This window comes from Alosa alosa, chromosome 5 (assembly GCF_017589495.1).
Source record: "Alosa alosa isolate M-15738 ecotype Scorff River chromosome 5, AALO_Geno_1.1, whole genome shotgun sequence".
Lineage (NCBI taxonomy): Eukaryota > Metazoa > Chordata > Actinopteri > Clupeiformes > Clupeidae > Alosa > Alosa alosa.
This window is the reverse complement of record NC_063193.1, coordinates 20,311,448-20,335,542: the sequence shown is the minus strand read 5'-3', so window position 1 is coordinate 20,335,542 and position 24,095 is coordinate 20,311,448. Positions and strand designations below refer to the sequence as shown.

The following is a 24,095-nucleotide window of genomic DNA, read 5'->3' as shown; positions in this document are numbered from 1 at the left end:
TGACAGCGAGACGAATCTCAGCAGAGGTGTGCGCACGCGTGTGTGTACGTACGGCGGCGGCAGCAGCAGTGGGTATAAAACAGATCGACTGAAACGCCAGCGTGAGAATACGCCGTACGGTATAGAAGCTCAGGCAGCTGTGACTGGGGCCCAGCTCAGACAAAGACAGATTTCTCCACTAACAGCCACCAAAGCAGACAACAACAACAACAAGCTCACGTTTTGCCATTTTGGATTCTTCAGTGAGCGCCTTTTCTGCCAAAAAAAAAAACAAGCTAAGCCATGCTCACCAATTATCGCACATCTCCAGAATCTCAACAAATGAGGTCAAACTGGTGCCTGACACCGCTGGCTTGACATGGTGAGATTTCATTTGGCCGGAAACAAGCAAAGCCGCAAAGCCCGAGGGAGGATCTGCACACACTAATTTTACCTTGGCATGCCCAAGACGAAAAAAGATAATTGGCCACATCTCAAACAGCTATGCCAGAACTAGAGGTAAATTAAGAGCAGGAGGAAAGCACGTCTGTGGGGGGAAAAAGGTCTACTTTTGAGTCAGATATGAGAACTCAACCTCCATGAAATGAGCAGAGTGTGTCTTTTATTCAGGCGAGTGCAGATTAGTAACAATTTTACAGACCCATTTTTCCATTTCACAGGTATGGAAATGGTTTGAAACACATTCCACAACTCCACTGGGTTGGCTGTTAAACAAGTAGGCTACATTTACAATGTGAAAACACCATACCAGTTATTCTCACATGCAGTTTAAGTGTATGTTCATAAATTGTAAGGACCTTTCGAAATTGCTGACCACTGCCCAGAAGTTAGCTATTAGTCTGCAAAACACCAGAGCCAGTTTTAACAAGCTTGTGTGCTGTGTGAAAACATGACATTACTGGTAAAACACAAACAAATGAGATGTCATTCATGGTAGCAGGCGCACTGGCCTGAATCATTTAATTTGCTTGCAGTTTCCAGCAAATGGTCAGAAGCCTTTTATGGCCCTTGCCAGGAAGGGAAGAAGACCCTATGCACTCCTTTCCTGCACTATATGGTCACTAAGTGCCCCTTGTTAAACACAAGGCCTAGACACACTACCCGCCTACCCAGAGACACAATCTGTCTCAGGCATTTGTATCCGTTTTTTGTTTGTTTCTGATCCACCACAACACATTTTTATTGCCAGTCAATCACTGTGGCCATTCTCAAAGTGGCTGTGGCATTCATTGCGGTCCGTGCTGTAACATTAGGCTTTTGTTTGGAGCAGATTTCAGGGTGGCCTCGACCAGCTCCTTAATTGGTTTGGACTTTTCTCGGCAGACCCATTTCATTGACACGACCGGAGCAGCGGCTGCCAGGCCAGCCAACACCCATGTAATTCAGATGTAAAAGCATTCTGACAGCGCTTCTAAATCAGCATTGTGGGGAAACACACGTGGAAGAGGATAAGCGCTTTCCAATGCACTAAGGTGCGCCTGGGACGAAAAAAAACATTCATTCAAATAAGCAAATGGAGGCCAACTTCTTTTACTGCAGCTGCTCCGCTAGTGCCTGGTCGGTATTGACAAGACGTAATACACTTGAAACGTCTTCGACCATCAAGATCCGCCGCCGGTCGTGAATTTACCTGAAGTGCCTCGGCGGAGAACAAGAGCAGCAATCTTGCAGATAAAATGAAGCTTGGGACTGGCCATTTCTGCCAAATCCCTCATCTCCCTTAAGCAGGCAATTCATTAAACCACGCCAGGGTCAGCAATGCTTTCAACTCAGTAAAAATGATAATAAAACTAAGAGCTCACAGGAGAGAGGAGCATCACAAGACTCCCTCAGGGTTTGTTCTGATGCGGAGAGGGGTGAGGAGGGGGTGAGGAGGGGGGCGAGGGGTCACTGACGGGTAGCCTGGCCACCTTGACGTGCAGCTGAGATCCTGAGCAGTGTGGAGCCCAGTGAAGAAGAGAGAGAGACAGAGAGAGAAAGTGGAGGAGAGCTTTTTTTTTTCTAACTAAGCAGGGTAATCCCACTCAGTCAGTAAGACAGATAAAGTGGTCTTAGGGAAACGCAATCATTCAGAAGGCCATTTGGGCTTACATAGGGATAAACACACACACACACACACACACACACACACACACACAGACACTCACACACACATATACATGCACATACATGCAACATACATACACACACAAACTGCAGGCGCTTTACTAAGTAATCTAGGAACATTCTCATTCTGATCCACACCCCCCCCCCCCCCCCCACACACACACACTAAATCTCCAATCCCACACCCATGCACCCCGACCCCCCGTCGCCACTAAATAAATTAAAGGGCCATTAGGCAGATTTCAAAAGATGGCAGTTGGCTCATAATTATACATGACATCTTTGAGAGATAAAACGTGATTACTATGGATGGGGGGAAGCAAGGGGAGAGGACTAAAAATTGCTTAGCAACCAGTCATTATCTCCAAGAGTAGAGTGAGGTGACCGGCCATCCGTCTGACTCTGATCCCTCTCTCTCTCTCTCTGCACTGAACCCCTCCTCCCTCCCCTGCTCGCTCGCCTCTGTCTGCTGTCACTCCGTCCAAATACAAACAGTGATAAAGGACGTCGCAATCACTCTTGACACACAAATAGGTTAACACAATAAAGCTGGCTTTGCCCAGCTCACTCGAGGGAGGAAAGCAATTCCAGCAGGCAGGCAGGAGGTAATAAAACAATGTGTGTGTGTGTGTGTGCGTGCGTGCGTGCGTGAGTGCGTTAGTGTGTGGTTGTGTATTATTGTGGGTATGTGAGCTTGTGTGTGTGTGTGTAGTGTGTGTCTTTCTGTGGGTGTGAGAATGTGTGTCTTCACTCTTCAGCCTGTTCATGGGAGCTGGGGAAGGCATGTACAGACAGCAGTGCCCCAGGGCCTAATATCACCATCAGGGGTTTGAACCCTTTGACAAGAGCAATAACACTGGCAAAATGATGGAAATTCCTCACTACACAGGGCCTTCAATGGAGAATTGGCATCTGTATATTACACACACATCCTCACACAACTCTCTCTCTCACACACACACACACACACACACACACACACACACACACACACAAACACACACGCTTCTCTTTCCCCTGCTATTAAGGGAAGTTGCTGGCCCACTGGCTATTTCTGAGAGGATATTGTGAATAATAGCAGCAGAGGCTCTTGTCTCTAAACCTGCCTTGGCTGGTTCCGAAGTCCTGCAGGTAAACCACTAAATTACGTTTTATAAGAGCGCAACTTCTCTGCTCGCCGGCTTCCTCTCTGATCCTCTTCCAATAGCAGATAAAAATCTTTAAAAATGTTCTAAAATTATATTGCTTTTTCCCCTCCGTCTGAGCGTGTTTATGTGTGTGAATGTGTGTCCTTGCTCATGTTTGCTTGAGAGCAATGTTGACTTTTCTGCAATTACCTTACTAGACCCTACAGTCATTGTTTCCCCTATACTTGGGAAAATTCCATTACCTTAGAGCAACACCAGATGAATGTGGTAACAGCTTCTCCCCCTGTCACAGCCGGTAGCCGGCAAAAATGTTTAGGGAGGTGGTGGAGGGGGGGGGGGCTGTGGTTGGTGGTGGTATAGGATGGGGGCATAGGGGTGGTGGTCTGTAAGCCACATCGGCATCCATCTACTTATTATGTTTGTGGTTTAGCACACTGGAGCAGCCGCCTCGACACATGAGAGAAATGCACCGCACATCACTCAGAATCAAATGGACTATTTCAAAGCCTCGGGCCATTAAAACACAGAATGTAAGCCCCCATCCCCCATACACACACACACACACACACACACACACACACACACACACAAAGTTGAATTAAACCACATTTTCCCTGACGACAACTGGCCAGCGTACAAAGCAACCCCACCACTCCACCAAGCAGATGTGGACGTTAATGGACATACTCATCAAGTGCTTTTTTCTCTTGGCACTCGGCGTCTTTGTCTTGCTGTGTAAAAAAGACACAGAATATGCGCTTCTGAAATGGCTTTGATTGGAGGCAGCAATGTTCCATACTGCAATAACTACTTCATCAATTCTACAGTGTGTATACAACACACACAGACACACAGTTCAAACAGACAGTACACACATGCAGTACACACACAAACTGAACGTACAAGGTTATAAAATCACCCAAAGTACCAGTACTTTCTTTTGCAACGTCCTTTCCCAATAACAAAATTGACGGCAAACAAACCAAACGTCCTTGTGATTGCCCAAGAAGAAGAAGAAAAAAGAAAAGCCATGTAATACTTCCGACAGAGTTACCAGAGAGGGTAGAGAGGCTTCCCACAATGCATCTGTTTTTGGGCACTTGACTGGCCGTATCGGGCCAGGCCCCCGAAGAGGTAGTGGCAGCAGGGACGCCTCAGCTCCAGACAGCCCTCTATCACCAACAGGAAATCAATGACACCCTGACCACAGTCAGTCAGCCACGGTTAGAGGGGAACAACATGTCCTTCAGATGATCCACCTTCATTTTTCTTTCTTTCGTTCTTTCTTTGATTCTTTCTCTTCTTCTGTGTTTCCTCTGTCTTTCATTCAGTCTGTCTTTCTATTTTGTCAGTTTCTTTTTTTCTGGCCTTTTCTTTCCTCCCTCTCCTAACCTTTCACCTGAAATCAGTTAATCAAATACCGTGCCAGTCTTGCAACAGCCTCAAATACCAGGAGGTTTAAGTCAACCCCCCCCCCCCTGGCCTCTCAGTGACAAACCTGCTGACAGGTGCCTGGGTCACTTCTGATTGGAAGCAACACACCTCCGCCTCATCATTCCAAGTGAGTGGGGTGCGGGTTGGGGGCCTGGTGGTGAATGTCCTCTTCTTGTCAGCGGCAGTAATCTCCCTCATAGTCATTTGGGGGGACATTCACTCTTCCTCTGCCTCATTCTGCATGAAGTAGAAATGAAGTCGGGTGCTAATCCGTTATAGAAGTGCCGCCTGACCCCTTTTGCGTGGTCCTTGTTAGGGCCTATTCATGCAGCGGGTTAAGCCACGGTGGAGGAATGAATGCGCGGAAATGGAAAGTGCTTGTTTCGTGGCAGGCCAATTTTTCGAGGGTGATGCATGAATTGCGCTGATTAAAAACTATGTTGAATTGTCGGCCTAATCACTGTTTCGGCAGCGGGCCCTGAAAGCGTACAGGAAATTAACAAAGCGTTAATGACAGCACCTGAGTAGATGCCACATGCGACGACGTAATGACTGGAGAATAATAATGGAAAAGGAGAATGCTGAGACAAAAGACACAGAGAGAGAGGGAGGGAGAGAGAGAGAGAGAGAGAAAAAGAGAGGGAGAGAGAGACATTGCACACAAAGAACAAATGCCAGCTCTCATTTTCCTAATCCACTCCCGCCTTCAACAACGTGGCCAGGTTTCCAAATCGACGATAATCTCCACCACCCCTTGAGCTTTTCACGATTTCAGCGGCGTTGGCAGGCAGAGAGGCAGACGCAGAGGCGGTCGGGGCTGTGGGAACAGAGGGGGGAGAGAGAGAGAGAGAGAGAGAGAGAGAGAGAGAGAGAGAGAGCGCAAGAGGAATGTCACAAACACCAGCCCGTCATCACTGCAGGTGCGCGAGCGCCGAGGGCGGGCCAAACAGCTGGTCCGGGCACCGCTCGTCTGTGGCAGAGCCAGAAGGGCAGAGCAAGCAGGGACACAGATTACCACAAACACCGGGGTCACGGCGATAGGGAGCCGGAACAGCGACTCAACCTCTTCCTCGCTGCCAAGAATGCAACGCAAACAATGAGCTGGTGTCACTCTCTTTTTTTCCCCCTCTCCTCTCTGTTTCTCCGAGCTTCCTGTCGTGACCAGTTCTTTCATTACAAACAATGCAGGTGATTCACCAAAGCATAGTCCAGAGATCAAATGCTTCTAATTCATGGGGTGAGGCCAGGGAAGGACTCGAGGCCTCAGTGGAGGAGAGACAGAGGGGGGTGAAAGAGGACAGAGGTGACCACAACGGCTATGGGACGTGGCTAAGCAGCTGGGCTTAGCTAGGACAGTGCCAGTCCTGACAGTGTTATTTTTAAGACAGCATTAAATGACTTAACCCTTAAAGGAGTACCGTCACAGGGGTGTAACGGGAATGTTGGGAAATGAACGTTCTAAAGAATATCTGGGTTCATTGAATTCAACATAGAATTTTAGAACCTTAAATTGTTGCGGAACTTAAAACGTTCAGAAACGCACACCTTTAAGGGTTAAATGAGATTTCAAAGCTCATTACAGCTACTGCTCTTTGGCTGAACCACAGAAGTGCATCCATACTGCAAACTGAGCAAGCATAGAAAAAAGGAAAGAAATCTGAAAGGTACAAGAAATTGCCAAACACATTTGCTTCAGCCAACACTGCTTGCTCAGGGCAAGGCAAACAAATCAGAGTCTTAAGCAAACCCCTGTGCATTACACACACAAGTTGACGAAGCCTTCATTTCGGAACACAGAGGTTGCAAAACCACATCACAATCCATCATCCAAATGATCCTGAATCCCAAGCAATGCTGATTACTACAAAGAGAATAGGGGAATGGGTTCTTTCTGAGGCTTTTTGGAAACACAGGCAGAGACTCTCACATCTCAAAGCTGAGATGAGAAACATAGAAATACTCTAAATTTTTCCGTGTCCTATGTCAGGTCCTGGGTGGCATCTGATTCATAAACACTAAAGTAATGAATCTTTACATACTAATTAAAAAATGTCATTAGCACTGGTGATCTTGTGGACCCCCGGGGACCATAAAGAATGACTGGGATTCATTCCATTTCTATAGAACATCTCTACACACACACACACACACACACACACACACACACACACACACACACACACACACACACACACACACACACACACACACACACACCACACACACACACACACACCACACCACACACACCACACACACACACACACACACACACACACACACACACACACACACACACACACACACACACACACACACACACACACACACACACACACACACACACACACACACACACACACACACACACACACACACACACACACACACACACACACACACACCACACACACCACACACACACACACACACACACACACACACACACACACACACCACACAATACACACACACACACACACACACACACACACACACACACACACACACACACACCACACCACACCACACACAGCTCAAACCAGTTTGCATTTCTGATTCAGAACACTGCTGTAGAGGAGCAGTTGAGATTTTCCCTCAAGGCAATCTCATCTTGCGACTTTAAGACCTCTGCTCTAGTTCAGCAGTGGGCTAGGAGGAGGAAGGGCTGCCTACAGGGGGTGAGCTGTGCTAAAACAAATCACACCCGGGGGCTAAGTTTGACAAAAAAAAATGACTAATACCAAAGCACAGGAAATTAAAGTTTTTTTTCCCAATATAAGAGATATTCATGAGAATATTGCTCTAACACTCTCAGAAGGCAACAGTTTTTTAATAAGGTTTAGCATGGCTCAGGCACCTCGGGGCTATCAATCAATCAACTTAGGAGAGCGATTGCAAAGATTTTAAATTAAGCTCACTTCGGAATCTGTTCTTGCAAACCGCTTGCAAAATTAAACTTACCACAGACAGACACCTGCAGCCTCCTTATTGCAAGAACGAAACCTCAATTCTTTGGTTTATCCTTCTCTTTCTGCCCACATAACCATGAGAAGAATCACATTGTAATACACCAAGAGTTTGTGTTTGATCTGCCATTCATTTGTAATACAGCAGTACTTAATTAATCAAAATACCAGTGATTAAATATGATATATTTATAAAAAAAAAAAAACAACAGATAAACAGTCATTATGTTTGAGTGTATATTGCACATTGGGCTTCTCAACCCTATTCCTCTCACTGTGAAGGGATATGAGCAGTGGTTCTGAGGGCTGTGGCTAGTGTTCAGTTAGAGGAAATGCCCATAAGAATGAAAGCGACTTACAGCACAAACCCAAGGCAATCGTACAAATGAGTCACTGCAGTCAGTGGGGGAAAAAATAATGAGGAAACAAACAAATACCCAAATGAGGGCAACAATAACATTAAAAAAAGATCCTCCAGAGGTAATGCAGTGACCTACATATCCTCTCCGCCTCGCGTGGTTTCCCCACTCCCCAAACAAAGGGGGAGATGCAGGGTTGGGTTAAGGCTGACACTGTGCTGGGAACACTATTTGGTTTGGTGAGGAGCGCGACGCAGAGCTAATACAGGCACAATTTGCTCAGCCGGCTTTGGGGGGGGAATGATGGGAGGGTGTTGGGTGCGTGCAGAAGGGGTGAGAACGAAATGGCTCTGCACCCCTACCTCCCACCCACCCACCTCCCCCTCGAATGAAGCCACCACCTCATACATCACTGGATGTTTTATTCAATAGCATGGAACGGGCATTGCGACAGGTGCCGCCGCCGCTGCTAGCGGCGCATAGTGGGCCTAGGAGTAGTGGGGCCCTCATCACGGTGGACCCTCGCAGTAATGAGCACAGCACAGGCCCAAAGGTGCTGGTACATAGTCTAATAGAAGAAGCCATGATTTACAACACCAACATGGAGCCTGCAACAAAGGTTACAAACTAGCTGAGATGACAGAAACATCAAGGAGAGAGAGAGAGAGAGTGATGGAGTTGGGGGGGGGGGCATTATGATACCTTTCCAGAGGATGTTCACTGAGGTGATATTCACTAATGTTCGATCATGTGATATTCACCTGAATTATGGTATTTACAACTCTGGCCTAACAATTTTCTGAGCAAAGGCCATCCCAAGTAATCCAATATCTATCAGTAGGACTAACATCAACAACAAATCAAAGCATATTGTTATACTGTCTTCTACTGGCAAGCACATTACATCATGCAACGGATCTATGAGGGCTATCATTTGAAAAACCGCCTGGAGTGATTTAGGAAAACACAAGTCCATCACTTAGCCACAGGATCCAAAGCACAGAACTGTTTTCTCGCCCCATGCATCCTTTGATCAAAATCATGGCCGGTAAATTATGCAGATCATGTAAATTAGGCCTAGTAAGCGGGTATTAAAGGGAAAAGGGGGTCAGTGGACCCCTATAAATAATACAAGTTCCTTTTATAACTTCAAAAACGGGACTTCAGCTGAATAAATCCTTTATAATGAGCGACTCAGCTGTTGTTTTAGGACGGTGGGTGAACTAGTTGACTTGCTTTCATTACCCGTTCCCATGCATGCGCACGGGGATAATTATGCACAAATATTTTAATGGTGCCTGTTTTAAAACACGCACCAGTGATGTGTTGCCAACAAAACAATTAATGAATTAATGTCACGTATATTTTTCCCAGTAAACAACAATGACTCAAAGTTCGAGACAGATAAGACTGCAAAGTTTCAGAGAAAACATAGTTGTTTATCATCTGACCCAACGCTCATATTCAAATAAAATGAGACACGGCCTATGCACTTTAGTCAGTCGATTTACTGGTGCTGGGTCTGATTAGATTACAGATAGGCAAACTATCTGTTCTTGGAAACTACCCGTTCACATTTGCATACCATATCCGACATGAACGGAATATTGTGCGAAATCTTATTAAACTAGAAACAAGAATATAACTGCTCTCTTGCTCAATCACTTTCACTAGGCCTACAACCACAAATGTGTGTGTGTGTGTGTGTGTGTGTGTGTGTGTGTGTGTGTGTGTGTGTGTGTGTGTGCGTGTACTTTTCTTATTTAGTAGCCTAAAGGCTGATCTGCTGGGCACATCTGAGAAACCATTTGAATGCACCAATGAAGCTTTAATTAATGGCGCTTGTTTAATGGCCTCTTGAATAAACACACGAGGGCGCAAAGGACGGAATGTCTCACCTAACTCCTGAACCAGTGTAGCCTATTTGCCATTTATTTGCCTGCCGACTATGACCTACCTGTTCCCATCCTGCTGCACCTACATGTCAGAGCATCTTTCAAAAAGCAGATATCACACGTATCACACATCAAAGCAGTTTCTAAGGGCCATTCACAAGCTGGCATCCATTTTACAACACTTCCTTTATTGCAGGTGTAGTGAGGAAACAAAGGTATGGGCTGTCATAAAAGGAGGAGCACATCTAAAATTCATCATATCTGTCCTTGGAGTCGTTGCCTACAACTATGCAAATTCGGTCATTTACCTTAAACCAAATTTATATCAGTACTGACTGTTTCATTCTATAACATATGCATTCAAATGACGCTTGGCAAAACACTGGCAACTTGAGGCATGACATTCCATAGACAACTAGTCCTACAAATCAAAAGACAGCTGCCCAGAATATGAAGCAATTTACACTGACGAGTTAAACTCCTGCAGCCCTTGCATCTATAATTAACCTACAAATCAAAAGGATAGCTGCTGCAAACAGCAACTGTGTTTATGTGCTTGCTGTAGTAGACTAATTGTTGTGCTTCTAATAACTTCGGCAGCTGTCATCTGAATTGCTGTATAGCCTGGTGCACAAAGAGGTTGGTCGGCGCAGCTTTAAGTTATTGTGAAATAAAACAGTAACCATATGCCTCACTAGATTAATAATAGTGCACTACGCTATCTGAATTTGCGCAGAACAGCATCTGCGCCACCAATCTAGCCTAATTGGGCAGTGAGTCGAGTACTGGAAAGGGAGAAATAATTTTGCCTACCATAAATTGTTCCGTGGTGCAAAGCTAAAATCCCATGCAGGTTGCAGCGCTGGTCGGGCAGTCAGCTTCGGAGGCTTGCAGTCGATAGAAAATTCAAAAGCATGCCATCCCGGAAAAATGAAAGAAAGATATGTACGTTCCCTTTGATATTTAATTTGATGGTTATGGTTATTATCTCCTGTTTAATGCGACGAGCATTCTCGAATGGAAAAAAAGACACGCAAAAGAGATCCGCTTCTCCTGAATGCTGTAGACTGTCGTGATCCGAAACAACCAGATTGTTTAGAAACTATTACACGCCTTACTATGTAACTTGAAAATGTTAAAAGGAACCGATACAGTAATTCCAGACAGGCTGTGATGTCAAATGCTCCCCGTTGAACTGCGGTCCCCAATAATGCAATCGTAACCTTTCGCCCTTCCAAAGTGTCGAAACGATCTCCGCGTATGCGAACCGTTACATTCGATTTACAGCAATCTCCAAAAATAAGGCTAGATTCAGGGAAGTCTCGAATTTCATGACACCGATGAGGATTGTGAGACCATAGATGAAAGCCTTGTCGATTAAATGAATTGTTACTTCAACTCCTCCTGATCAACGAAACAAACGGAGCGCAGTCCGTGGAGCCAATATACCATGTATCATGTATGACAGCCGTCCACAATCGACAAATAAAATAAAGGCCTGTATTCCCTGGGTCAACTGCAGTCTCCAGAATGTATAACCTATGATGTGTTTAATCCAGAAGAGTGATCATCGGGCGTCTGCACTTTCCGGAGCCTGTGCTTTCATTCTGCGCTCTCAAAAATGTTGATTCCAATCCTTTCTTTTTTAATTTCCAGTACCAAGGTTTTGATAATACTCCTTTCCTTAGCTCACTATCCTCTTGTTACTGTGGATAGCCTGTATATGAATAAGTTGAGTCAGTTATTATTTTGCAATAGTGATTAAAGCCATCTGCTCTCACAGCCATCCACCCTGCCCGTCCTCCGAGCTCCCGAAACTGACAATAACCCGGAACGATGCGGAGACTCACGGCTCGACAGACCGCCTATAGACCGCCCACTAACCAATCCTTGCACTGGGGGTATTTAAATATTCCCACGGGCAAGCCAATCAAAGGTAATTGAGGGTTGTTACCACGGTGACGCTGTCAGCGTCTCAGCATCATGTATGAAACCACATTGCCAAGAGGCGGAAAGACTGTTATTGTAATGTTCACCAAAAGTTAATTTCACCATGAAGTATAGTTTGCTGCATATTATCAATCACTGAAACACTGTAATGATGTTGCACTGTTGCCAGTATGCCTCGCTGATGTTCGGCTCTACAACCTAAGCAATCGCTGATGTTCGGCTCTACAACCTAAGCAACCTAACCAAATAGCCTACTGCACCAAGTTAATGACAGATACCAAGGTAAATCTAACATTTGAAATCGGCATAATCTATTAGGGGACTGGGAGCCTGGCGACTTTATTCTCAGATGACGAAACAGGGCAAAGTCGTAGGCAAAATTCACACAGGCTGAATATTCAGCTTTAGACCTAAATGAGCAAAGACAACTTTGGGTGAGCTACTTAAACCTACTCAATTAAATGGTTAACGAAGAAAGACCAAAGACCTGATGTTTTTCCTACTTTTAAACCTGTCTAAAATCCTATGGACATTTTTATTTTACCTTTATTTAACCAGGGAAACAGAACACATTCAGATTATTTCTTTTTCTGGAGGTGTTTCCTATGATTTCGTATGCAAGCTTGCTTGCAATATGTTATTACTTCTCTAGTGAGCAAAGTCTTTTTTAAGTAGATATGCATAAACCTGTGTTAGCTTTCATATTAGCCCTCACCATATGGAAGAAAAACAGCCATTAAAGTCTGTAAAGCAAATATAAAGTAAGCCCTTGATGCTTTTGATGTGCCAGTAGTTTATGTTGGCGTTTAGATCATGAACTAATGCCCTGACAGGCAACAGAGAGGAATCACAATGTAGGCTCAGGCAACATGGAAAAAAAAACTAGTTGCCCGGTAACTGATAGTGCACTGTCAGTCCTGCTGTTAAAAAGGACATTATGCATTGAACCATAATTGCACATGCTTTCCCTTGAAACAGTCCATCAATAAGTAATAAGGTGAGTTAGCTTGTTGACAGCAGTAACACTATATCTGTAATACTCTCCTCATTAATTCTTGCCAGTGTTCTAGAGATTTTGATCCCTTTGATTTTTTTTTTCACCTGGCCAGATGAAAGGCCATAACTTTAGAAAGGCTTAATAAGTTAATTTAGTGCCTTGGCACCTAGAATAGCCAGACAACTTTCCGGCTCATTTGAACGGATGGAAATTGCTTGGAAACAATTAGGGATTAACTCCCAAAGCCCAGAGGTAGCTTTCACATTTGGGAGGTTTCAACAAATGATGACAGGAGGCACTGAGAACACATCACACACATTTCTCTGGGCATGTCATGGCACACAGCCCTGTTTGTGTCTGATGAGGGTCATCTATTCGTCTCTCTAAGAATATCACTGTGGAAATTAACGTGCTTTATTTACAAGCCTCAAATAAACTCCCTGCCATCTCATTTTGAGATTTGAGATTAACTATATATAGCCTGCCAGAAAATGATCTCACTGTGAAATTGCCTTTGACACATTTGTTTTGGCTCCCAAATCATTTTACTCTATGCACCCTCATGCTTGTCTGAAGGACCGCAGCATGCTTGGATGGGGGGTTTAGTGGGTATTTGCACCTATATCCTCTGCAAATCAGGCCCGCTTTTAATCAACCCAGAGTAAACATGCTTTGAATGTTTGTAGTGTCATCAGCTGCTCATACCATCACCTGATCGCTAACTCAAACAGAGGAGTGGTAGCGCGCCACAGCCTCAGCCTGTAAATAAACAACAAACAACAAATCGTGCCCCCAGGGAGGAAGAATACTCAACTATAACTTCCCGTCAGCTTGTGCTGGGCTGATGGCACCATTCACTCCCTTCACGTAATGAGATTCCTTTTTTGGACTCGCAAAGACCTCAGTGTGCCTGAAGTCATTCACAAGAGTGTCTCATTTAGACAGAACTACAAATTCAGCCCTTTTTCTCTTTCAGACGGTCTCTTAAGAACCTCACTGGCTGACATGACGTATGCATTCTTACTCTGTCTGCGTGTGTGTGTGTGTGTGTGTGTGTGGGAGAGAGAGAGAGAGAGAGAGAGAGAGAGAGAGACAGAACTGATAAAAATCCTTCTGCAGACTCTAGCCCTCATACCTTTAATCTTGGATATGTGGGTTATCAGATAGGGGGGAATTGATGACCTGGCTCAAGATGGATTTCAGTGAGCGGCCAGCCAGTCAGGTCTGGTTAATGCTCTCAGACTCTTATGAGCACAGGCAAGAGGCTTAGCTTTGCTTTACTCGGACTTCACCTGCTCCTCTTGCGCAAGTGTGTGTGTGTGTGTGTGTGTGTGTGTGTGTGCATGTAAGGGGAGGTGGATGTGTTGGAGTCTGGCTTTCATTTCAGCATCATTTGGGACAGTGGAGTGTTTGTATGGAAACTGACATTTAGACAAGTGCAGTGCTTTGAGTTTTTTTAAACTGATCTCATTCTACAGAAGTTGTCATGAATTGGCAATCTGAGGACATGTAACAACAGTTTCACAAAGTGCCGTGACAGATTATGTCCACTGCTCACGGGACTTTACAGATGACTGTGCGGCAACTGTCACTTTCAGTTCTGAGGCAAACTAAACCGATGTAGAACTATGTGCAGCTGTCATGTGCCTTATCAGAGCATCTTAAAAGAGCATCTATTGCAAAACTGCTCTGACACATCTCTATCAGTGTAAACACAGATGACCACTCTTTTGTTATCAATACAGTATTGACACTGAAAGGTGCTATGTGGAATTCTGTAGGCTTCGAGTTGTCCACATGGCACTCTTCCACTGACCTGAATTGAGCTGTATTCAGTACAGCGCTACATGTGGCACAATGTGGTATTACAAGAGGCCACACAAGGCCGGCACTAGCTAGTTTGCATGCTAACTTTGGTGGATATCTGGGCAACACAGATTGTGTAACAACGTTTGATTTTTCAAAGTCTGTGGATATTTCTAGATATTTTTGAAATGTTTTAAATAAAAGAAAGTTAGCAAGAGATAGTAAGAGAGTAAGTCATATTTCCAGCTTACCTCCACCAGACCGAATTGCATTGTGTGGGGGAGAGGCTCATATTTTATAACCTGACTGCTTAATATGGGTGGACAAGGTTGAACATTAGTCGTTGGCTACAAAAAAACAGGGTATTCGCAGAGGCAGCCACATGCTTCGTAGAAAATATAGGCCTTGTGGCAGCTATGAGAGCTGATGCATTCTACAGTAATAAGTAGCCTACTGCTTAGTGCTTACACTAGCTTTGGTGTAGCTAAAGGAAGAGCACTTACCACGTCCATTCAAAGTGCTGTTCACATGCAAATTTAGTTGTCTGGTGATTTTGAAAGTGTCCATGTTGGTTAATATCCAACAGGCTTTCAGTATGTGGTCCTGACTGTGTTAGATGTTTGAAAACAACATATTGCAGAGTTTAGAGGAGCCTGGCTGAGATCATACATCTAGACCAGCGTTACAGAAAAATATGTGTTGTTGTATTAGAGTATTTCCATGAAAGGCTTATAGCCTTAACAGTATTTGGCAGGTACTGAAGTTTCATAAAGTTTCTGAAGTTTCTAAAATACAGTCAGAATATTTCCCCGAAAATGTTCCCCACTAAATAGCTCCATTATTTTCTTCTGGGGATCCATACATAATTTGTTCTACTTTCCTAATAATCAGCTATGCCACATTTCAAGACTGGCCAGTGTGAACCATGCATAATTGAACAAAATTCTGGTCTTTGGCAACTACACCGTAAAAGGGGATGTAGAAAACTGATTACAACTGAGATATGGAAATAATAAGCAGCACTGATTTATCTTCCTTCGATAGGCTGGAATCACTATGATATGCCCTTGGGCGGTGTAATATCTGCTGTCGGACTTCTTTTGAGGGTCATTAAATTTGGGGGAGTAATGCCAAAGTTGAAGAGATTTAGGGGAGGGAGGGCACCAAGGGCGAAGGAAGGTAAAAGCATACAAAACAAGGGAGTGGATGTCCTCTAATGAGATGGTAGGGGGAAAATGCAAATGAGGGCACCACGCTTGGATTTGCAAATGGGATAAACAGGTTGGACTGTTCATGCAGCCCCTGGACCATGGCCTGGGGCACGGTGGGGAGAGGTGGGGGCAGTTGGGATGTCGGGGGGGAGGTCAGTAACATGAAGGTCAGAGCTGCTGGCTATTTCCCCTAAGGAAATATATTCCATGCAGACATTACACCGAACTTACAGCATTATGTGAGGAGTCATTTTATATGCAGCTTGCTCTAAATTTGTCTTTTACTGCAGGGCGGTTAATTTCCCAATAATAAATGTGTGGTGTGCAATAAAGACATGAGCTGTACTTCAGGACAGAAAAAAAAGTGTGGGCTGAAATTGGTTTTCCGATATCACATTTTTTAAAGAGCGCCAAATGCCGAACTGGCCCATCAGCAAGAGGAGAACATCATTTTGTCTTAAAATGTTTACTGTCCACTCAAACCTCTCCGAGTCAGGGTACTGTACATCTCTTTTTTTTTCAGGCAACGACAGTGTCCTCATAAATAACCTATTAACTTGACAAAAAAAAAACAACCTATTAAAAACAAAAAGAAAAAAGGGCTTCCCAGTCAAAGAGAAATGTCGCTGATGTTCTCAGACGGTTCAGAGTGGCTCCAGGGCCAAGGTGTCATGGGATCGCACCTCTCCTGGCTTAGGCGTGAAGGAAGCCACAGTCATTAAGCAGGCGACTGGGCCTTTCATCAGCCCACAGTAGCCAGACACTGGGATGTGACATGGCGCTGGGTGGCAAAGGAGTCGTTTGGCTAACAGAGGCACGACCAAACAAAGGGGAGTCGGTGGCAGAGGCTATATATCTCGCATTTTATTGGGTGTCAGATGAGCATTTTCCTCAAAGAGTTGTTAATTCTGTCTGTAAATGAGGTCAATAGTAAAAGTCACGGCTCTGTGCATTGGTGACTTTACAGGATATTGGCGTACAATGAAAGGGATTAGAGCCCCACCCAAATGAGACACAACACATGCACATCACAGCCACACACACATACAAGCAAGGGCCACACAGTGACACACACAAGAGTTCAGCTGCGTTGGACAGCACTGCCAAGAACATTCCCCCCCTTTTCACCTTTGCTGTGAGAGAGCTGTGTCAGCATCCAGACTCCCCAGCACAAAGGCCCTGATCTCAGTTGACATGGCCAGGGCACAGGTGCGGGAGACAAGTGAGCCTCTGGCACGAGAGACAGACAGAGAAACAGAGAGAGGGAGAGAGAGAGAGAGACCCAGAAGAACAATGACTTCTGACAGGGTTTCTAAATCTTTTAAACACTTTCCTGTCTGAGCAAAATTGGGTCAAAAATGACTTCTTTACTAGATCTTGCTGTTGTTAGTGACCTAAGAATATCTAACAAAAGTATCTATTTTTCCTTGAAGCCTGAAAGTGCTTCACTAATTCAATATTTATCGATATTGATTTGCATGAATTTGCATAGAATTTGCATATTTCGTAGACTAATTTTGAGTGTAAAGTCAATTACAGCTTAAATGCTGCATGTTATGAAGAAAGTGTTATTGCAGAAAGTTGCACATACAGTAGATAGATAGATAGATAGATAGATAGATAGATAGATAGATAGATAGATAGATAGATACTTTATTGATCCCTAAGGGAAAATCAGTATCTGCTGGCTAAATTACAGCTAAATTTGGCAGCAATTGGATAAAAGGATCTCTCAATAAACAACTTTGAACCAACATGCTTCTGGCCATTGCCAATATATTTCTGTGGAAATTATGAAAATACAGTATCACAATTTTTATATTTTTATAATACAATTATTATACTTTTTTTAGAGCTAATCATGATAAAAGAGTCAATAGCATAACAACACAGCAAAAGGGTTCCTATCCCATATACAGATACACTTTAGGTCAATTCGTGCAAAACCGTGCCGTTCCGTGGCAACACAATGCCATTTAGTTTTGCGTGGAATCACCCTTTAGTAAGAGTGCACCTTATTCTGACCTTTGACCTCTTATTTAGCACACCACACTATTGTTTTGGTATTATACATGTCATCATACACAGAGATCTTTTCAGACATTTAAGGATAACTGCAAGTATTTCCTAGCCTGGCGTTGAGATGGGGTCTGGGAACTACATGTTCATTTTCTCGTATTTGAAACGTGGTTTACGAATACCTAGAGCCGTTTATTGGGCGCTACGAATGTCTATCAAATGCGTCTGTACATAGCTCATAACCGCTTCGGTGTGTCGTCATCATCTTGCTGTCCCCCCTCCGTTCTGTGATTGGTTCCTTCGTTGAGGTGAAAACAAAGTCCATGGAATCCAGGCTGCCTAGCAGCGTGAATAAAATCGTGCGCAAGGCAGCATGGGAAAACCCAGGCTAAGTATTTCCATGGCAAAGGACAAGCATTTGCCTCATCAGTATGTAAGTAGGGATATTTGCATTGGCGGACTGGAAAGAGTTAAACCGAGAAGACGTATCTCATGGAAAATCAAATGACTGTGCTTATTCAACCATGATTTGGAGTCGGGGCTACGTTTAGTTTTCATAAAGTAATAATTAACCATCACAGAATGGTGTTGGTTACCTGTTTCATTTCTGCATTACTGACAATAGGTAATAATATTTCATGGAAAGTAGATCCTGTCTTACCATTGTGCTCATAATCAGTTTGTACCTACCATGTTTATGCTTGTGATAATGCTGAGCCATCAGACACAGACAGATCACACCTTGTGCCAGTGGAAACGCTGAGCTTTGCCCCTTCACTCACCTTCCCTAGCAGGTTATGGAGTACAATCAGCTCTGACAGCCCTCTGGAGTCATTTTTGGGATTTCTCTCTCCCTCTCTCTCCCTCTCCTCTCTCTCTCTCTCTCTCTCTCTCTCTCTCTCTCTCTCTCTCTCTCTCTCTCTCTCTCACACACACACACACACACACACACACACACACACACACACACAACCTCTCTCTCTTTCTCTCTTTCCCTATCCACCATGTTTAAAGAAAAGCAGGGTGAAAATGATAGCATAACAGAAGCTGTTAGCCCAGTGAAAAGGAGAAGGGGGAATGTGCTGTTACAGACAATAGCACAGCCTGTCTGCTCTCTTATTACCATTCTCATTTTCAGTGGAAATTGACCACTGATCACATTATTATGTCCAGGCAGATTTTACATCTAGTCTGGGTGATGATAACCTCATCTGAATGCCCCTGCAGTCTCCCTTTTGGTTAATTTAACACTTCTATTTAATTTAATTTTTTGAACAAAATGTTTCTGTTTTCAGTTTCATTCCACTCACTCCACGATGCAAATGGATACTTTATTCCCCATATCTCGCCAGTGAGCCAGAATGTTAAAATGAATGGTATGCTTCAATTTAAAAATAATTTCATCATTTTGTACAAGACAATTGCCACTTTTGTCATATTTTTCTTTGCTAACTCAATTTTTCTTTGCTCTCTTCCAAACTATTTGTTATGGAAATTTTCATTTTCCTAAAGACCATATTACTGTAACATAAATTACTATTTCCATTTTTCTTTTGCACTGTGCATCACCATGGCAACCAGACTCAATATGGAGGCATAAGGTTTGTGGGCTCAAGTTTAGTACTAGTCTGGGCTGGGCAATGCAAACACTGAATTGACCAAATTAAAACACCTCTGCTCACCCTTTCTACAATGTGCTAACATAACAGAAAACCCTGTCTCGGCCCCACTACTGTTATTGTGTGTCAAGTTAAAATATCAGAAATGGGATATCTTTAGAATAAAGCCTCATTATGTGGGACTCTGACTATGACCTTTTTGACTATGAGTGACTTATATACACTGAATAAGCACTGAATAGGCCTTTTTTGGAATAGGTAGGCCAAATTAACCCAAAGTATAACTCTCTAATAAAAATGGACTGGTGTGCTATAGAAATAAAAATTACTTGACTTGACTTGACTTAGACATTAGGTTGGTGCTAGTGGACACAACCACAGTGAATATCCTGCAGTGCCCACGACAGCATCACAGGAACAAAAGTGCTCCAGTCTGAAAGAGAGAGAGACAGAGAGAGAGAGAGATGGAGACAGAGAGAGACATTTGACTCAGACCAGGACCAATGAAAAGAAACATACAATCAAACACACAGGGGGGCAGCTGAAATAACCAGCGTGCAATTAGCAAGGTTATGGAATGGAGCACTGTACAATTAAATTGTCCATTTCCCTTTCACAGGATATAATTGACTCACAAAGTGATTTTTTTATGGCTATTCAGCATGCGCTATGACATAAAGAGGGGCGAAGAGGGGAGAGAGAAAAGAGAAAAAAGAAAACACAGACAGCCCAGAGTAGCTTTCAGACGGGGAAGAGCCAGGTGCTCATTTCCATGTCGGAGCACAACAGCAGCCCTGTTTCTGGCCGCTTTCAGAGGCAGGACGAGGCAGGAAGGAGACGCCGGGACACCATCCGAGCTCCGCTGTCTGTGGTCATCCTCCTGGCCTGTCTGTCTCTTTTCTTCTAACACTCCTCTAATCTTCTCACACACACCCAGCTCACACCATCTCCTTATCCGTCTGCCTCTGTTAGCCTCCCACCCCCCAACGCCTGAGAGTCTCTCTCTCTCTCTCGCTCAGTCATATTGCCCCTGACTCTCTCCATCTGTCTCCCCTTTCCTAACCCCTAGTTTATTCCTTTGTCATATTGCTTTTTCAATTGCTTCCCTCCCTGTCCACTATATCCTGCTACGACACATCCACTAGGTGTGTATTATACATTCACCTCTCTGCCATCTTATATACATGAACCTGTCTACTCCTGCACCCAGAATTGTTTTTTTTTCTAATTCGGTTGAATTATGATCCCCTCACCTTCCCCTATGCCCGGCCAATCTATTAATCTTGCTTGCCCTTTCCCTGCCTTTTTTTCTGCCTTCCTGGCTTTCTTAAAGGTTGACTGCTCCTCTGCTGTCTCCATCTGTCAGTCAGTCTTTGTGTGCAAATCCCCCCATCTTTTTCCCCGAGACTGTTTTATTCAATTTTTAAACACCATTTGTTTCACAGCTGCCATGGTAGCGGAAGGATACTCTTTCCCTTGGTGTAGCCTCTATTGCTAATCATCCATCCCACTTCCTCCTCAGTGTACCCAATCACTTAGACACACGCACACAGACACACACACACACAAACACACACTTACCCACATGCAGTTAGTGCACACTTATTAGCAGACTTGTACATTCATATACAGACACATACACACACGCACGCACACACCCACGCATGCACACACACACACTCACACAGACAGGGACATTTACACTGTGCAATTCTCTATCCACCTCTACACCCCCGATCCTTCACTGTCCCTGAATTAGTGGTCAGCGTGTCTGCGCTAAGGCACTAAGGTGTTGCTGAGCTTCCCCCCGGGGGCCCCAGTCAGTTTCACACATGGAAATCAATTTGTCAGGACGTGCGCTCGCTCTGAATGTGGCCGTCGCTGCCTAATGCCTTGGGTGTGACAGGTCAAGGAGCCTCCCGCCTCCCCACTAGCCCCTCCCTCCCCATGCTCCTTTCCTTGAAGTCCCCTAGGGCTACTTGTATGCCACACAAGGGAGTCTTTAGTCATACTATCGTCAAGCTTCTGATGTGGATGTGGGTGCTGAGAGGCACTCCAGAACGGTTCTGCAGTCATTTTGTAAAGCTTAAAATGTTGTATTAGCATGGCCCTGCTAAAAGAAAATACTCCCACAATGATTCTGTGACATAATGTGTCATTTGTGTCATAATTACATGTAATGGTACATGTTACAAAACAGCAATACAAGAGCATCTTTATTGGTATCTCCAAAAGACAGCAGCTTAAAAAAAAACTCATACATCATAGCCCATAATGATCATAGTTTCATAGTAGCATACAACCGCTTGTATTCAACATTGCACTAATTATACTGTATTGAGGCAACAATTCCACAGGATTACAATACAAACGAACCATTGTGCATGATCTATGTGGGATGCATACCCAGCAGTACTGTAGGGGAGAAACAAGTGCCGACTGCTAGTGCAAATATTTTGTTCATTTTGCCAAGTAGTCAACCAGCAGAGGAATCCTGGCTCTCACCTTGAGTTGAGGGCTTTGGCCTCACAATTAACACCTCTGCTTCTTCAGCAAATGGTGGCAATCCGTTGCCCCGGCAACCCAGTTCTCTTCCAGAATTCTTTTATGTTAATCACGGCGTGAGAGAGAGAAAGGGAGTGAGAACTTTTGAAAAGACAGTTTGACTATTTTGCACGATCTTGTGAAAAAAAGAAGGGAGCTGACTGACTCTGACAGACAGAACAATGACTCCCATGCTAGACCCTACTGGTCCTGTTTACTCTCTCTCTCCCTCCTCTTGTTCTTGTACTAATGTTGATCATCTTAGTGTCTTTGTTCCCACATATTCTCTTTTCTTTTCTCTCTGTCTTTCTCTATCTGTCTGTCTTTCTTTCCTACTCTCACTCTCCCTCTCTCTCTCCACAACCAGCGCTTGGAGCACCCCTTGCACCTAATAGAAGCTAGCCGCACAGATGGGCCACAAATTGCACTTTCTTACACCTCTGGGTTCAAGGCAATTTTCCCTGTGCGCCTGTGAAGTTCTCAGATTGCCTCTCTGGCCTTTGAGCTGTGGGCTCTTCAAAGGATTCACTGGTTTATTCCGTCAGTCTGGTCACCCCCCGCACGCACGCACGCACACACACACACACACACACACACACAGAGAGAGAGAGAGAGAGAGAGAGGAGATGCACAAACCCACATTATGAACAAGCTCTCTCTCACTCTCTCACACACACACACACACCCTGCATGAGTGAGAACAGGCACTGGGGACTGTAACACTGATTACGTGAAGGTCAGACATCAGAGGGGGTGACAGCACCATTTTTACAATCTCCCTGTGTTTTGGGGGTGTTGATGGTGGACATTACTGTGGCAGCTTGTTCTTTGTGCTCGTTTTTGCCACTTGTTAAGACAGCTGCCTCTGCATTCTTAATCCTGTTATATGCCATGTCTAAAAATCAGTTGTTTATCTCTAGCAGTCCTTACAAAGTAGACAGCAACACAGCAGTTGGTGACATTATCACATGACCATCAGCAGGCTAATGTATGAGGTAGTTCAAGTTGAACTCAAAAGATAGAAATTACATTTGCACATTCATGGCAAGATTTGTTTTTCTGTTTGCCTTCCTGCACATCTATAATTGCAGTAACAATGCTATTTAATAACTTAGTCGACCATTCTTGGCAAATAACTCAAGTGCATTCCAATTGCTACAAATGGAGTGATTAGAGGATGCAAGTAATGTATTGCATGGGGGTGGGGTGGGGGGTACCTATTCTGACGAGCTGAATAGACGCTTGACAGTGGACTCATTCTTTGTCTCAGTGAGATGGGATTAGCCAATGACAGACGCATGGAGAGGGAAAGCGACAAAAGATACACACAAGTATTGTTTACTGCCACATTAACAAACAACAGAGCTCATTAGCCCCCAAAAGAGCTGACAGTAAAAAAAAATCCTGAATGATTAATTGTCATAGCAACGCCCGCACGCCTCCTCTCAGAATACACACGTACATAAACGATTTCCAAGGTTTTGTTGAAAGCAATCATGTTGTAAACTAGTTACAAGGTCACCAAGGTATGGAGTTCAGTAGTTTCTTTTTTTTTTAGATAGATAGATAGATAGATAGATACCATATTGATCCCCAGGGGAAATTCAAAGTATCAAAAATAGAAATTTAGGCTGATTACATCAGCATGAAAAATATGAAGATTGAGAATTTCTCATTGTGTCTATGATTCATGGGAGAGTTGATAGAGGCTTCGGGTGCACAGCCCCTCCCACCCAATATATTGGTCCACCCAATATCTTGTCAAATTTTGACTCAAAATGTGAAGACCCACAGGCAGCAGGTGGGTTGCACTTGGTAAGACAAAGGCAATGATATGACATAGTCTGGCCTTCTCCAGATGTGGTAAGGAGTGTTCCAAAATGTACCACATCTGGAGAAGGCCTCTACAGGCTACAGCATGGAACATATTAAATATGCCAACACTGGGCTGGTTATGGTGAAGGCTAGGCTATGTCATAGTAGCATGTAACACATTAATTGTAAACCAAATTTGCAAATGCAAGTAGGCTCTATTTTA

General features: G+C 44.1%; 1 protein-coding gene across 1 annotated transcript in view; it reads right to left on the bottom strand.

Moving 5' to 3' along the window:
- fam222aa (family with sequence similarity 222 member Aa) overlaps positions 1-11,717 on the bottom strand; it is a 65,373-nt gene extending 53,656 nt beyond the window's left edge. The window contains exon 1 of the mRNA XM_048243116.1: positions 10,725-11,717. The gene's annotated coding sequence lies outside the window, so the exon portion shown is untranslated. The remainder of the gene's footprint in view (positions 1-10,724) is intronic.
- Between the last annotated feature and the right edge of the window lie 12,378 nt (positions 11,718-24,095).